This window comes from Pantherophis guttatus, chromosome 1 (assembly GCF_059756535.1).
Source record: "Pantherophis guttatus breed Tessera chromosome 1, ASM5975653v1, whole genome shotgun sequence".
Lineage (NCBI taxonomy): Eukaryota > Metazoa > Chordata > Lepidosauria > Squamata > Colubridae > Pantherophis > Pantherophis guttatus.
In genome coordinates, this window is record NC_142063.1 from 232483781 (window position 1) to 232489172 (window position 5392).

The window sequence follows — 5392 nt, forward strand, 5'->3', positions numbered from 1 at the left end:
TGATTTTTTTTCCTTTTTGTTATTCCTTAACAATAAAAATATAATAATAATAATTTAAAAAAAGTAACTGTATGTCCCCGACACCATTTGGACACTTGCTGCACAATTCCTTGATATAGTGATGCCTGTTCTATGGAAGAAATGTTTAAATACATTATAAGCAATTTGCACATAAATAGTCCAAGAGATTTTACTTTAGTGGAACAGCAAGATGATGTCTCATCTTTCTTTCCATGAATAGAGAGTTGCTGGAATTTACAGATGACTCTACCTTCAATACTATGGGTGGGAAGATATCTTTCACAATAGCTCAGTGCAGCGGGGCATTTCCGATGATTTTGTCTAAATGTATAATACACAGGTCTTTGTCTTCCAACGTTTTACCTTGATTTCTTGCCCACCAGCATCTGCATGTGATACCTAAAATTATATGAAAATAAGCATAATGAAACCTCATTTTAAGGGACTTATTGAAGAGAGAAAAGAATGCATCATGGCAATTTTACATCACTTGAATGAATTATGTAATTATGTAAATGACATAATTCACCATAGAATTAAGTCCCTTGAATGCAATTTTTTTGTATCCATGTCTTATAAATTGAGATTCCACTGTGTAAAGTGAAATGAAAAAGATAAACTAGGATATTTTTAAACATGATTTATAGTAATTTTATATTGAGAAGCAGATCAAATGTTTACAGAGCTGCACAAAACAAAGATTAATACTGTAATAGCAATAGCAATAGCACTTAGATTTATATATCACTTCACAGTGCTTTACAGCGCTTTCTAAGTGGTTTACAGAGTCAGCTATAATATCACCTATAGTTTATATCTGTATTTTTTGAGAATAAGATTTATTATGATTATTCTGCTTGTTGGACCTGTTGGAAAGCATGGATTTAACACCTTTGAAATGTAGCCTAAATCTGGATCTAAATCTAAATCACCTTCCATGGTTCCTGAAATCTTAGCTTCTTTAAAAGAGGTATTAAAATGAGGAACGTAAGTCAGTTTTAGTTATATATTTGAATTGAGGAATGACAAATTGGAATGTCCTGTTTTGGAAAAACAGTGGCTTGAAGTGTTTAAAAAATTAAATATACCTCTTAGCAGTAGGTATGAATTAATGGAATTAATTCATCAGAAAATATTTTTGGGGGTTTACTGGAATCCCCCCCCCCCCAAAAAAAAGAGATGGACACTAGGATAATTTTATGTAATTGGAAAGAAAATTGTTCTCTTGATTTTAAGAAACCAGGAATATGAATGTATTACCTATTTTTGAAAAGTATCAGCGGTCTAGACTGAGTCTAGGCTTGAGGAGATAGCAGGTTGCTAAGTGGTTTACATATCACCTTAATTATTGAATTAACTATGTAGTTATTTTCCTGTTCATTTGAGATTTCTTGTTATGTTTTCTTTTATTCACTATAATTATATTTCTTGGTAGTATAATCACTGTCCTTTCTGTCGTTGATGGTAGTGACGTAGAGCTTTGTTGTATGTCATTATTTTAAAATAAATAATATTTTTTTAAAAAAATGAATTGTTTTTTTAAAAAAAACCTACATGCTGTACCATACCAGGATGTATCATCATTACACATACAAAATGCTCCTGGATCTGCAGTTGCAGCTGGTAATTGATCAGTTAAATGGTTAGTTAATTTCCTATTAGCAGATGGCTTGCAAGTCTTAACTCCCCCAAATCATTAAACAACGCCACTGATGTTTCTGCATATTTTTTTTGTTGGCACCATGTTATTTTGTTAAACATTAGAATTTGATTCCCAAACAATTATATTGATTTGTGACATGAGTCACATATTTTATTTCAAAGATTCCCCTGAAAGGAATCTGAGGCATCACTTCCAGCAGCAACAACAGTGTCAAATCTGAAAAAAGATATTTCCTACGATATAATTCATAGTCTTGAGCATGTAATACACTCTCAGTATGTGTGTCTGTCTCTATGTGGTCTCTCTGTATATCTGTTTTATTTTGCAAACTATGGCATGTCTGTTCTTGTTGAACTTACCACAGAAAATCATTTTAACTTACATTAACTTGATTTTGATCAGGTTTTAATTTCAGATGTCTATACCTACATGGAAACTAGTGGCTGGAAAATGGAGATAGATGCAATTTCTACACCATTCTTGTTGTCAATATATTGTTCTTCAGTATTGGAAAGATAAATGTATGATCCCAATTACTCAATGAACTGAAGACCTGATATTAGTTGTTGCTTACTAATTAACAATAGTAGACTTTTGAATGAACAATTATAATGAAATGTTGTCATCCTCTGTTGAAACAATTGTTTAAAACTCTATAAACAAACAAGAGATGTACACATATACCACACATATATACCAGTATGTACAATTTATTTTTTCTTTTTTTGTGTTCTGTTCAATAAACACAATTTTTAAAGAAATGCTGGCAGCATTCATTTAAGCCTTGCTGGGTTAATATTATGTGGGGATTTAATTGATCAATGGCAATTATTTTTAGAGGGATGGAGATGGCCTGTGAACCTTTATGAACTAGAAATAATTAAATTTAATTAATTAATTAATTAATTAATTAATTAATTAATTAATTGGTTCGATTTATATGCTGCCCTTCTCCGGAGACTCAGGGCGGCTTACAATGCGTTAAACAATAGCCTTCATACTTTTGTATATACCTGCTTAGTAGGGCTTTCGGCCCCCCCTAAGCGGTGTTCTTTTTTATACTAAGTCAGCTTATTGCCCCCACAATCCAGGTCCTCAATTTACCTACCTCGAAAGGATGGAAGGCTGAGTCAACCTTGAGCCTGGTGAGATTTGAACTTGCAGTAATTGCAGGCAGCTGGTGCTACTTAATAGCACTTTAGTCTGCTGCGCCACCCAGGCTCTTAATCCTAGAGTTGTCTAATATTGTAAGAAATTTGAATTTGCAAAAAAACTTTCAGACTGTAAGTAAGTTGGTGCTGAAAAACCAAACAGAATATCAACTGTGGAGAAATGACTTTATCTAGGATACAAAGTTAGCATACATTTCCTACTTCTAACATGGTTTATTTGTTCCATTCCTCTCCATTCACATTCTATAAAAATTTCAGAAGGATTTAAGCAGTATGAATGCAGCTGGAATTTAACAGATCTTTCCTTGATAATGGCTGTATTTGTAAAACACATTAATTCACAAATTAGCCAACTATGTTTTAATTCAGTTAGTTGTATAGACGCAACTTTTAGTTTTTGCTTATTAATATATGAGGTTAATTTTTTTTAAAAAACTGCTACATTAAAATATGGATATTGCACATACAAAAGAGTTGGAGTTAATAAACCGAGGATGTATAGTTAAAACATTAAGATGTTTCAGCCAAAGTTTTGGGTGAATGTTAAAACGTTCCAGAAGAAGCTTCATCATGCAAGTGACAGAACTGATTTTTTTCTCCCTGCAAAGACCAACAGCAGAGTTGGAACTAAATGAGCTGTAGCCTTTGTGGAGGTGGATGACTGAAACACAGTACAATAAAAAGACTGACAACTCTTCTTGGAATGAGTTTTCATTAGTACCTTGGCAGCTTGCCCATGTGTTTCCAAAAAACTCACATTTGGTTCACACTTTTTTTCAGCAATGCAAAGAGCTGATGATTGCAGAAACATGCCTGCTTCTCCAGCATGCAAGCTGGAGTACAGAATGGCAGATGAACTTCACAGTTTCTCCACTGAGGCGGAGAATTATTTGAAATGTTAATGTAGTTAAAATCGTTATAGCGGAGCCTCCATTCCTCCTAAACTATTTTGTACTCATAATATTTTGAACAATAATGCAAAATCCCTTGTTTTGAGATAACTGTGTTTCGGAGTGAACACTGAATCCAGCAGGCTCCACAGAAGCCTAGAACAAGAGTTTGACAATTAGACAACTAGATTAAAACTCTGTATGTGCCATAAATTTTAATTTCCAAGTATTAGACTAGTGGCTTTTGGGGGATATAAAACATTATTTTCCCCTTAATTTTCAAATTAAATTCCTATTTATGGATATGTATGTATATATGCAAATGGAAGAATTCTTCCCTTGTCTGGAAAGTACCATGTTGGCCATGATGACGCAACAAAAATGGGAGCCAATTCAGTGTAGTGATTCAGCTGTTGGACAAAAACTTGAGACACCCAGATTCAGATCTACCTTTAGCCATGGAAAGTGATTTAGGACTAAACACATGCTGTAGTCTCCCAGTCTAACCCACTCATAAGATTGTTACAGGGAAAATTGGAAAAGGCAAGTGCTATATACATCACCTTGAGCTCCTGGGGATAAGGCAGGACACAAATCTTAGGAAATAAATATGCAACATTTGATGACAAAGGGATGCGATGTGCTCAACAGAAACCTTTAGAAAGTACAAATTCTCTACATTCATTGATTGAGACATCTCCCAGTTGATCGTCCTCCTACAGTCCAAGAAACTCATTGACTAAAAGTTTATTTGCACCTTCCCTGTATAGATCAGTTTATTCAGTGGTTTCCGGTTTGAAATTGCCCATTCCAACAAAGTATTCCCTGTGTTGGGATGCAAAGTAGGCTCATTCTTCCGGCACAAGTAAGATGGGCTTGTCCTAGCTAGCAGGATGAGACAGTTATGGACAGAATCTTGCCAAACCAAAGCTGTAATCCTGTAAACTACTAGATATATTCTGAGAGATGCTAAGTGTGGGTACCCTGAATCTCTTCACCTCTACCCATCCTATTTGCGATGATGCAGTCTTTTAATCAGAGCCTCTCTCTGGGAAAGCTCTATGTTGCCAAAACTCCCCTCACAACTGCTTCTCTAGCTACACATTACGGAGAAGGTACTTTTGGTAGGCGTTCGAGATTCTGTTACAATTCTCTAGTGGCATTAAAGTGTATTCCAAGACTTCTAGTGATTATTGTTTCCTGACCTCATCTATTTTGAAGGGGTGACAATACATTGTATTATGCCAAGATTGTTGAATAAGCCGTAATGGCTGGGTTTGCAGATAATTCATACTGAACAATAATCACACTGAACAAAGGAAAACGAGAGAGACTTTGTGACTTAGAGCTGTCTCATGAGTATTTAAGCAGCATGGAGGTTGCAAAGAGCCATTTCACCTTATTTACCCAACAGGTTGCTATTGGTTCCATGTGCAAAATGGAATTTAAAAAAATATTCAAGGTAAAAATGTTCCAAAGCACATTAACATCACCTGGACTACAGTGATGTAAATATATGGATGGATTTGTTACTTTCATAAACACAATTGTCATGAGATCAAAGCTAGTCTGTTCCCCATATCATATCCTTGGAATTAAGTACAGAAATATGTTAGCAAAAAATAGCAAACTACTTGTGCTTGTTC